Consider the following 12,890-nt stretch of genomic DNA (forward strand, 5'->3'; position numbering starts at 1 on the left):
ATCATGCATCTGGTCTGAGGGTTCCAGGGGGCGTTGTGTATGAAATCAGAATTAAAAGATTTAGGATCCGCTACTTTCTTAAGCTGGATTGGGATTACATTTTGGTTTGAGGCAGAGGATGCGGAACAGCTCGGTGTTGCCTCAGTGAACCCATGACTCAAGCATGAGAGAACTAAGAAAAGTGGTCAAAGTCCACAGCATGAGAAGATGAAGCATTTCTTACAGCATTATCACCCAAATGCAGATGATACATTTTGGACGGCATTGACAGGGTAGTGAAATGAGGACAAATATGTCCGTCTGCGGGATCATCCCAGCAGGCCCTGAAGTATGACATCCATACATATGCTTCCACTGGTAATTCTGTAGACAGAGAATCTCTGGGAAGAACTGTTAACATTGGGACATTCCCATGGCAGTAGAAATTACAAGTGAACTCTCTTTCGGCAGTTTTATAGACTCTTCAAAATGACATACAGAAGAATGCAGAGCTGATAACATATAGAAGCTACATTTCCACTAGAGGAAGTGCCCTGTGCCCTTTCAGAATTGTGAGATTAGTGTAATAAAAACGAGGTTTAACTAACTGAAACAGTATGGTGTGTTCATCACATCAAAGGCAACACCAGGATTTAGAGATATACCAGACAACACACACAATTACGGGGCATGGCTTCAAGGTCTAGGGAAAATTATCCACACAAAAATACCATGTAATTGCATACACCAAAGAGTCTACAGTTTGCAATTTACCAAGCCCTATAAGTCTATTTTAGATACATGATAGTACTTGAACTGTAGAGTAAAAGAAGTATAGTAAAAGAAACAGGAAGTACCATTTCCAGTTCCAAAGAGATTGAAGGCCCAAAAAATAAGCTTTCAAACAACTAGACGGCAAAACGTTACTAGAGCAAGCTCTGAAAATGGATGTGAGGAAAACACTGGTGAACAACAGTGCCTCAGAATCACAAAAGGCAGAATACCAGAAAAGGGGAAGAGAAAGTCTAAAGTTGAACCCAATAAAATCAGAAAACTCAATGAATGAAATAAAAACTGGGATAAAGTCAATCCTATGCAGACTACATAATGCAGGGGGACTCGAGAATATTTGTGAGGACAGGGGAACAGAAATCCCTCGATCAGAATAAAACACAGAAAAGCAAGTGCAAACCAAAGCTAACATCACTGTTGAATCCTGAGTTAAGAAAAAGCAGGTAAGAATATGACTCATAGGGTTCCCAAATGGAATATCAAGAGATAAAATAATAAAATCTGAAAAGGATTTGTAGAAAAATCAGAATGGAACTTGCTAAAAGCCAAGAAAGTATCATCTATACGAATTCAGGAAGTACACAGCATCCAAAAGAGGTGGAATACCAATAGACCAACAAGCAGCTGTAGAATTCAAGTAAAAAAAGTTCATGATCATCACAGTGATGTAAAATGCACCTCGAGGAAACAACTTAGTCACAACAGAACTTCCAGAGGGATTTCAGCTGATATTTCGGCAGCAATTTTGCAGCAAGGGGAGGAGTGCCAGGACATAGACCATATCCTGAATGAGAAAAAGTTGCAATCTAGGGTAGCCTATGCCAAAAGACCGCCGTTTATTACAACGGCAGAGCTAGGGAAATTCACTGACCGGCAAACCTTAAAAGAATTCAGCATTTAGAGACTGATCCTAAAACAAAAATTGAGAATCCTAACCTGAGTAGAAAAGTAGCAAGATGAAATGGAAATAACAAAACCATTATTGCAAATGCAAGAAGAGCCTGAGTTGCAAAGAAGTAAGAAGAAGAAGAAAGCAAGGAGGACATCAAAATCCTAAAGATCTGAGAGGGTAGCAGGAAATCACAGGTGATTTTAAGCACTATCTTAAGTGAATCAGCTTACATGACAGTCTGTCTGAAGCAAAATGAGAGATGCATGGAATAATGTGTTTGCAAAACATACAAACAATCAGACAAACAAACAAACACCAAAAGGTTACAGTTGGCTGACATATACCAAACAACCATGAATATTCAAAAAAATATACTCAAAGTGATGTCAAGGATCATTCAGCACGCATCGACCCATTATCACGGCTAGCATGTACTCAACAAACTTGTATTCAGGAAACAGATGCGTGCATTAATATTCATAGATACTGATCCAGAAGTGCATATCGTGACCCAACACAAATGACGGTTTTGAATAAGTGTGGGTCATAGAAAGGGATATAGTCTTACAAGTCTTCAAAGTGGATGAATGAATGCTATATACTACGCTTCGTAGGGAAGTAATGGCATAAGCCTATAACAAAGAGAAGTAGCTCTGCGAAATTGTACTAAGTGCAAAAGAGACAGACAGGAAAGTGAACGTTGGGATTGGTTTCATTTCTTGGAATTTCAGCCCCCATGAAACAAATGGATCCATGTTCTGAGAGTGTGGGTGTTTCAGCAGAAAGCAACACACGGATATGTAATCTGGGTGAATGGATATTACACAAACATGAGTTTCCTTGAGTGGGTCTCTGTGTACTGTGAAATGTTAGAATGTTTAAAGAGGTGTGAATCCATAAACTGAACATGGACACAATTCCCTCCGTTTGTACTGTGTATACAGATCTGAACAAAAGGAAAGAGGGAAGAGAAAAGGACCATGGGACCCTTCTGGATAGAATCACATTTCCCTTAGGAAACTCTCGTCTAATGAAGCATCACATCCAGCACGAACTTGATGCATCACCCTCTGGGGATGGCAGTTACCGGTTGGATTCCAGGTGGAATGTTGGTGTGTACCACGAGGCTTGTTGCGGCTGGTGGATCCAAGGTAACTGGGCAGAATTCTGTGGGTGGATCAGTTTGATGGTGGATCTGCTGCCCTATGTGGAGATTGGCTTAAGTCTTTGTTCGGGAAGCTGAGTAAGTTTGAAATACTGCTGCTGCCCAAAGGCCTGAGTTCACGGGTCAGGTTCCAGAATCTGAAAGGGCAGACAGTGGAAGATCTGCCTGTCATCAGCTTACTGGTTAGGCACCGTGGTATTTTCAGACGTGCCCTGTCCTGTTGACGTTGACTTTATGGGACACACGAAGAGAAGATGGCAGAAAAACTGGCTGCATTGATTGAGGAGATGTGCGAACACATTGATGAAAGTTGTTCTGCTACAGTGGAGAATATCGGCATGGAGAGATCTCTAGAGAATACCAGAATCGAAAAACTTTCATGAGACCTACTGAACCTCGCTGATACTGGCAGAAACATACGGAGTTTCAACGTGCCCTTGAGAAATTTCCTCGATTCTCTGCTCCAAGAACGGGTCCAAGAATCCTGACGTCTAAAAGAGAAGAGATGGCAGAGATGATAAAAGCGCTCATGGTCTTGGAATAAGTCGTGAGAATCCACACATCCCAAGGGTCATTTATGAATCATTCAGACCGAAATGCACCAAGCCCAGTTAAGCCTATTCCCAGATTGGTGCCTAGCTATCAATCACATGCTCTTCCCTCCACTCCACTCAGGCATCCATTTCAAAGGATCAGAACCTGAGCTGCAATGAATCCAGTAGGAGAAAGCAAGCCCCTACTAGAATCAGAGTTCCTATTCCTTCACACACGGTGAACAACAGTGAAATCCTTAAATGTCAAATACTCTCGACTGAAATAGATAGGAATTGAATACTTAGCTCACACAAAGAAATGATGACCTTCCCCTAGATTCAGCAAATGCTGGTTTTATGTATTTATTGGGCTGAAAGGAGTGTGGGAAGTGTGGGGAATCTTTGACTGAACTTGAATATATATTAGGCCTCAGTTTCTCAAGACACAACAGGAAAATATTAGAAGTCAGATAGTGAACTGAACCTTAAAAGTCGCCGAACATATTAAAGCACAGGTTTTGTGGAACTTCGTTCCCTTCTGTCAAGCCCCGGGTTCACTATATCTTGGAGGTACAGACTTGGTTGTGTTAAAGTGCTTTACCCAACATGATTCAATAATTAAGCCTTCTCAAAACTGATAGAAGAACACCTGGTTCTCAATAGCCTAGCGTAGCTGCAGCAGGTTTCTCATAGTTAAATGCCTCTAGGTGCTTTTGGAATCAAGCCTAAATGTATATATTCTGTTTAAATTTTCTTGTATATTCCTAGAGAATTATGTTACCCCATGAAATGCCAACATTGCCTAGTATGTGTCATTGGGAGTAAAGGGCACCATGTGCACAAGGGAAACACAGGTTGGGCGTTATTTCATTGTTCCAATATGTATTTCATTGTTCCTTTTGTTGTTGGAGGCTTCAAGAGAAAAGACTTGGCATGACCCCTTCAAGGTTTTGGACCTCTATTTTACATTGAGTTTGTCTGTTTTTTCTTTAGAGCTGACAAATGTTACAGAAATTGTCAAGTCTGACTTTTTGTTGATTTGGTAATTTTCAAAAACTAACTTCAATTTCATATAAATCCCACAACACGTAAATCGATACTATTAACATTCTTAAAGACTGCAACTGCCATATCAACCTAATTTCAAAGATGTGGTCTTGGGAAAAACCTTCCGACCATGGCTGAAAACAAAACGGAGCTAAACTAATATCCAATTTGTGTGAATTATTTGTGGAAAGTTTTGATTTATCTATGTCCAGTAGGCAGAGAATCAGTGCAAACTGCTCTCACTCGCTCCCATACTCAAAATTTTGTAAACATCCAATCAACCAGCCCTTGGCACAGGACACTTGCCGAAGAGTGGTCTGTTACATCCAAAGACAGGATGAGGCCTCAGAAAACCTGGAAGCAGTAAAAGGCAAAGTAGAGAATGGAAACCAGTGCAGGGTCTGACCTGTGGTAATGGAGCATCAAAGGTGTAACTCTGTTATCCTTGGAAGCACACTCTCAAGCGGGCAGCAGGCATGGGATTGATGGAGATGCGCTGAGTGTTAGAAGAGTGCACAGCAGATGCTTGGCTGACAGAACTCAAAGAAATCAGCACAAAATATCCCCACAATTTTTTCTGAGACCAAGATCTGAGCTGCCAAATCTGAGCTAGCAGAGGCAGCGGAAAAAGAGGGATAGGGCTACGGATGATGGCTCTCACAGAACTCAGGGATCTAGAGTGCGTTGTGGGTTTTGGTGGGTACTATCAAGAGAGCAAAGATAACTGTGAACTCAGTGAGACAGCAACCGCACTGGCTCGTGAGGTTGAGTTTATCGATATGTCCTATGGCCACATCCACTGCATCTGCAGGACCAGGGTCCAATTTGACATTTTGCCAATAGAGCACATGTGGGGCTCAGAGGAATCATGCATCTGGTCTGAGGGTTCCAGGGGGCCTTGGGTTTGAAATCAGTATTAAAAGATTTAGGATCCGCTACATTCTTAACCTGGATTGGGATTCCAGTCAGGTTTCAGGCAGAAGATGCAGAACAGCTCTGTGGTTGCCTTCGTGAACTCATGACTCAAGCATGAGAGAACTAGGAAAAGTGGTCAAAGTCCACAGCATGAGAAGATGAAGCATTTCTTACAGCATTATCACCCAAAAACTGATGCTACATTTTGGAGGGCACTGACAGGTTTCTGCACCAAGGACACATAGGTAGGTTTGCGGGATCATCCCAGCAGGCCCTGAAGTATGAAATCCATACATATGGTTCCACTGTTGTTTCTGTAGACAGAGAAGCTCTGGGAAGAACTGGTAACTTTGGGACTTTCCCATGGCAGAAGAAATTACAAGCGCACACTCTGTTGGCTGTTTTGGAGACACTTCAAAAGTCATACAGAAGAATGCAGAGCTGATAACCTATAGAAGCTTCATTTCCACTAGAGGAAGTGCCCTGTGCCCTTTCAGAATTGTGAGATTAGTGTAATAAAAACGAGGTTTTACTAACTGAAACAGTATGATGTGTTCATCACATCAAAGGCAAAACCAGGATTTAGAGATATACCAGACAACACACACAGGTACGGGGCATGGCATCAAGGTCTAGGGAAATTTGTCCTCACAGAACTAACTTGGAATTGCGTACACCAAAGAGTCTAAAGTTTGCACTTAACCAAGCCCTAAAAGTCTATATTATGTACATGATAGTACCTGACCTGTAGATTAAAAGAAGTATAGTAAAAGAAACAGGAAGTACCATTTCCACTTCCAAAGAGATTGAAGGCCCAAAACATAAGCTTTCAAACAAATAGACGGCAAAACGATAACAGAGCTAGCTCTGAAAATGGAGATGAGGAAAACACTGATGAACCACCATGCCTCAGAATCACAAAAGGCAGAATACCAGAAAAGGGGAAGAGAAACTCTAAAGAAGAACCCATTAGTATCAGAAAACTCAATGGATGAGATAAAAACTTGACTAAAGTCAATCCTAAGCAGACTACTTAATGCATGGGACTCGTGAATGACTGAGAGGACAGGGGAATAGAAATCTCTCGATCAGAAGAAGACACAGAAAAGCAAGTGCATACCAACGCTAACATCACTGTTGAATCATGGGTTAAGAAAAAGCAGGTAAGAATAAGACTCATAGGATTCCCAAATGGAAAAGCAAGAGATAAAATAATAAATTCTGAAAAGGAATTTGTAGAAAAATCAGAATGAAACTTGCTGAAAGCCAGGAAAGTATCATCTATACGAATTCAGGATGTACACATCGTTCAAAAGAGGTGGAATACAAATAGACGAACAAGAAGCTGTAGAATTCAAATAAACAAAATTCATGATCATCCCAGTGAAGTAAAATGCACCTCGAGGAAATGAACTTAGTCAGAACAGAACCTCCAGAGGGGTTTCAGCTGATATCTCGGCAGAAATTTTGAAGCACGGGGAGGAGTGCCAGGACATAGACCATATCTTGAATGAGAAAAAGCTGCAATCTAGGGTAGCCTATGACAAATGACTGCCGTTTATAACAACGGCAGAGCTAGGGAAATTCACTGACCGGCAAACCTTAAAAGAATTCAGCACTTTGAGGCTGATCCTAAAACAAAAATTGAGAATCCTACCCTGAGTAGAAATGTAGCACGATGAAATGGAAATAACAAAACCATTATTGCAAATGCAAGAAGAGCCTGAGTTGCAAAGAAGTAAGAAGAAGAAGGCAAGCAGGACATCAAAATCCTAAAGATGGGAGAGGGTAGCAGGTAATCATAGGTGAATTTAAGCACTATCTTAAGTGAATCAGCTTACATGACTGTCTGTCTGAAGCAAAATGAGAGATGTATGGCCTAATGTGTTTGCAAAACATACAAAATATCAGACAAACAAACAAACACCAAAAGTTTACAGTTGACTTACATATACCAAACAAACATGAATATTCAAAACAATATACTCAAAGTGATGTCAAGGATCATTCAGCACGCATCGACCCATTATCGCGGCTAGCATGTACTCAACACACTTGTGTTCAGAAAACAGATGCGTGCATTACTATTCATAGATACTGATCCAGAAGTGCATATCTTGAGCCAACACAAATGACGGTTTTGAATAAGTGTGGGTCATTGAACGGGATATAGTCTTACAAGATTTCGAACAAGATGAATGAATGCCATATACTATGCTTCGTAGGGAAGAAATGGCATAAGCCTATAACAAAGAAAATTAGCTCTGCGAAATAGTACTAAGTGCAAAAGAGACAGACAGGAAAGTGCACGTTGGGATTGGTTTCATTTCTAGGAATTTCAGCCCCCATGAAAAAAAAATGGATCCATGTGCTGAGAGTGTGGGTGTTACAGCAGAAAGCAACAGACGGATATGTAATCTGGGTGAATGGATATTACACAAACATGAGTTTCCTTGAGTGGGTCTCTGTGTACTGTGAACTGTTAGAAAGTTTAAAGAGGTGTGAATACATAAACTGAACATGGACACACTTCCCTCCGTTTGTACTGTGTATACAGATATGAAGAAAAGGAAAGAGGGAAGAGAAAAGGACCATGGGACCCTTCTGGATAGAATCACATTTCCCTTAGGAAACTCTCGTCTAATGCAGCATCACCTCCAACACGAACTTGATTCATCAACCACTGGGGATGGCAGTTACCGATTGGATTCCAGGTGGAATGTTGGTGTGTACCACGAGGCTTGTTGCGGCTGGTGGATCCAAGGTAACTGGGCAGAATTCTGTGGGTGGATCAGTTTGATGGTGGGTCTGCTGCCCTATGTGGAGATTGGCTTAAGTCTTTTGTTCAGGAAGCTGAGTAAGTTCGAGATACTGCTGCTGCCCAGAGACCTGAGTTCAAGGGTCAGTTTACAGAATCTGAAAGGGCAGACAGTAGAAGATCTGCCTGTCATCAGCTTACTGGTGAAGCTCCGAGGTATTTTCAGACTTGCCCAGTAGTGTTGATGTCGACTTTATGGGAGACACGAAGCGAAGCTTCCAGAAATCCTGGCTGCATGGATTGAGGAGATGTGCGAACACATTGATGAAACTTGTTCTGCTACAGTGGAGAATATCGGCATGGAGACATCTCTAGAGCATACCAGGCTCGAAAGACATTCATGAGACCTAATGAACCACGGTGATACTGGCAGAAACATACGGAGTTTCAACGTGCCCTTGAGAAAGTTACTCGATTCTCAGCTCCAAGAACTGGTCCAAGATTCCTGACGTCTAAAAGAGAAGAGATGGCAGAGATGATAAAAGCGCTCATGGTCTTGGAAGGGGTCGTGAGAATCCACACATCCCAAGGGGCATTTACGAATCATTCAGACCGAAATGCACCAAGCCCCGGTAAGCCTATTCCCACGTTTGTGCCTAGCTATCAATCACATGCTCTTCCCTCCACTCCACTCACGCATCCATTTCAAAGGATCAGAAACTGAGCTGCAATGAATCCAGTAGGAGGAGAGCAAGCCCCTACTAGAATCAGAGTTCCTCCTCCTTCACACTCGGTGAACAACACTTAACTCCTTAAATGTCAAATACTCTCGACTGAAATAGATAGGAATTCAATACTTAGCTCACACAAAGAAATGATGACCTTCCCCTAGATTCAGCAAATGCGGGGTTTATGTATTCTTTGGGCTGAAGGAGTGTGGGAAGTGTGGGGAATCTTTGACTGAACTTGAAAATGTATTAGGCCTCAGTTTCTCAAGACAGTACCGGAAAATATTCGAACTCAGATAGTGAACTGAACAGTAAAATTCGCCTAACTCAATAAAGACACAGGTTTTGTGGACCGTTGTTCACTTCAGTCAAGACCCGGGTTCACTATATCTTGGAGGTGCAGACTTGGTTGTGTTAAATTGCTTTACCCAACATGATCGGATGATTAAGACTTCTCAGCACTGATAGAAGAACACCTGGTTCTCAAGAGCCTAGCATAGCTGCAGCAGGTTTCTCATAGTTAAATGCCTCTAGGTGCTTTTGGAATCAAGCCTAAATGTATATATTCTGTTTAGATTTTCTTGTATATCCCTAGAGAATAATGTTACCCCTTGAAATGCCAACATTGCCTAGTATGTGTCATTGGGAGTAAAGGGCACCACGTGCATAAGGGAAACGCAGGTTGGGCGTTATTTCATGGTTCCAATAGTTATTTCATTGTTCCTTTTGTTTTTGGAGGCTTCAGAAAAAGACTTGGCATGACCCCTTCAAGCTTTTGGAATGCTATATTGCATTGAGTCAGTCTGTTTTTTACTTAGAGCTGACAAAATGTTACAGAAATTGACAAGTCAGGATTTTTGTTGATTTGGTAATTTTCAAAAACTAACTTCAATTTCATATAAATCCCACAACACGTAAATCGATACTATTAACATTCTTAAAGACTGCAACTGCCATATCAACCTAATGTCAAAGATGTGGTCTTGGGAAAAACCTTCCGACCATGGCTGAAAACAAAACGGAGCTAAACTAATATCCAATTTGTGTGAATTATTTGTGGAAAGTTTTGATTTATCTATGTCCAGTAGGCAGAGAATCAGTGCAAACTGCTCTCACTCGCTCCCATACTCAAAATTTTGTAAACATCCAATCAACCAGCCCTTGGCACAGGACACTTGCCGAAGAGTGGTCTGTTACATCCAAAGACAGGATGAGGCCTCAGAAAACCTGGAAGCAGTAAAAGGCAAAGTAGAGAATGGAAACCAGTGCAGGGTCTGACCTGTGGTAATGGAGCATCAAAGGTGTAACTCTGTTATCCTTGGAAGCACACTCTCAAGCGGGCAGCAGGCATGGGATTGATGGAGATGCGCTGAGTGTTAGAAGAGTGCACAGCAGATGCTTGGCTGACAGAACTCAAAGAAATCAGCACAAAATATCCCCACAATTTTTTCTGAGACCAAGATCTGAGCTGCCAAATCTGAGCTAGCAGAGGCAGCGGAAAAAGAGGGATAGGGCTACGGATGATGGCTCTCACAGAACTCAGGGATCTAGAGTGCGTTGTGGGTTTTGGTGGGTACTATCAAGAGAGCAAAGATAACTGTGAACTCAGTGAGACAGCAACCGCACTGGCTCGTGAGGTTGAGTTTATCGATATGTCCTATGGCCACATCCACTGCATCTGCAGGACCAGGGTCCAATTTGACATTTTGCCAATAGAGCACATGTGGGGCTCAGAGGAATCATGCATCTGGTCTGAGGGTTCCAGGGGGCCTTGGGTTTGAAATCAGTATTAAAAGACTTAGGATCCGCTACATTCTTAACCTGGATTGGGATTCCAGTCAGGTTTCAGGCAGAAGATGCAGAACAGCTCTGTGGTTGCCTTCGTGAACTCATGACTCAAGCATGAGAGAACTAGGAAAAGTGGTCAAAGTCCACAGCATGAGAAGATGAAGCATTTCTTACAGCATTATCACCCAAAAACTGATGCTACATTTTGGAGGGCACTGACAGGTTTCTGCACCAAGGACACATAGGTAGGTTTGCGGGATCATCCCAGCAGGCCCTGAAGTATGACATCCATACATATGGTTCCACTGTTGTTTCTGTAGACAGAGAAGCTCTGGGAAGAACTGGTAACTTTGGGACTTTCCCATGGCAGAAGAAATTACAAGCGCACACTCTGTTGGCTGTTTTGGAGACACTTCAAAAGTCATACAGAAGAATGCAGAGCTGATAACCTATAGAAGCTTCATTTCCACTAGAGGAAGTGCCCTGTGCCCTTTCAGAATTGTGAGATTAGTGTAATAAAAACGAGGTTTTACTAACTGAAACAGTATGATGTGTTCATCACATCAAAGGCAAAACCAGGATTTAGAGATATACCAGACAACACACACAGGTACGGGGCATGGCATCAAGGTCTAGGGAAATTTGTCCTCACAGAACTAACTTGGAATTGCGTACACCAAAGAGTCTAAAGTTTGCACTTAACCAAGCCCTAAAAGTCTATATTATGTACATGATAGTACCTGACCTGTAGATTAAAAGAAGTATAGTAAAAGAAACAGGAAGTACCATTTCCACTTCCAAAGAGATTGAAGGCCCAAAACATAAGCTTTCAAACAAATAGACGGCAAAACGATAACAGAGCTAGCTCTGAAAATGGAGATGAGGAAAACACTGATGAACCACCATGCCTCAGAATCACAAAAGGCAGAATACCAGAAAAGGGGAAGAGAAACTCTAAAGAAGAACCCATTAGTATCAGAAAACTCAATGGATGAGATAAAAACTTGACTAAAGTCAATCCTAAGCAGACTACTTAATGCATGGGACTCGTGAATGACTGAGAGGACAGGGGAATAGAAATCTCTCGATCAGAAGAAGACACAGAAAAGCAAGTGCATACCAACGCTAACATCACTGTTGAATCATGGGTTAAGAAAAAGCAGGTAAGAATAAGACTCATAGGATTCCCAAATGGAAAAGCAAGAGATAAAATAATAAATTCTGAAAAGGAATTTGTAGAAAAATCAGAATGAAACTTGCTGAAAGCCAGGAAAGTATCATCTATACGAATTCAGGATGTACACATCGTTCAAAAGAGGTGGAATACAAATAGACGAACAAGAAGCTGTAGAATTCAAATAAACAAAATTCATGATCATCCCAGTGAAGTAAAATGCACCTCGAGGAAATGAACTTAGTCAGAACAGAACCTCCAGAGGGGTTTCAGCTGATATCTCGGCAGAAATTTTGAAGCACGGGGAGGAGTGCCAGGACATAGACCATATCTTGAATGAGAAAAAGCTGCAATCTAGGGTAGCCTATGACAAATGACTGCCGTTTATAACAACGGCAGAGCTAGGGAAATTCACTGACCGGCAAACCTTAAAAGAATTCAGCACTTTGAGGCTGATCCTAAAACAAAAATTGAGAATCCTACCCTGAGTAGAAATGTAGCACGATGAAATGGAAATAACAAAACCATTATTGCAAATGCAAGAAGAGCCTGAGTTGCAAAGAAGTAAGAAGAAGAAGGCAAGCAGGACATCAAAATCCTAAAGATGGGAGAGGGTAGCAGGTAATCATAGGTGAATTTAAGCACTATCTTAAGTGAATCAGCTTACATGACTGTCTGTCTGAAGCAAAATGAGAGATGTATGGCCTAATGTGTTTGCAAAACATACAAAATATCAGACAAACAAACAAACACCAAAAGTTTACAGTTGACTTACATATACCAAACAAACATGAATATTCAAAACAATATACTCAAAGTGATGTCAAGGATCATTCAGCACGCATCGACCCATTATCGCGGCTAGCATGTACTCAACACACTTGTGTTCAGAAAACAGATGCGTGCATTACTATTCATAGATACTGATCCAGAAGTGCATATCTTGAGCCAACACAAATGACGGTTTTGAATAAGTGTGGGTCATTGAACGGGATATAGTCTTACAAGATTTCGAACAAGATGAATGAATGCCATATACTATGCTTCGTAGGGAAGAAATGGCATAAGCCTATAACAAAGAAAATTAGCTCTGCGAAATAGTACTAAGTGCAAAAGAGA

The sequence above is a fragment of the Camelus bactrianus genome, chromosome 23, assembly GCF_048773025.1.
Source record: "Camelus bactrianus isolate YW-2024 breed Bactrian camel chromosome 23, ASM4877302v1, whole genome shotgun sequence".
NCBI classification, from domain to species: Eukaryota; Metazoa; Chordata; class Mammalia; order Artiodactyla; family Camelidae; genus Camelus; species Camelus bactrianus.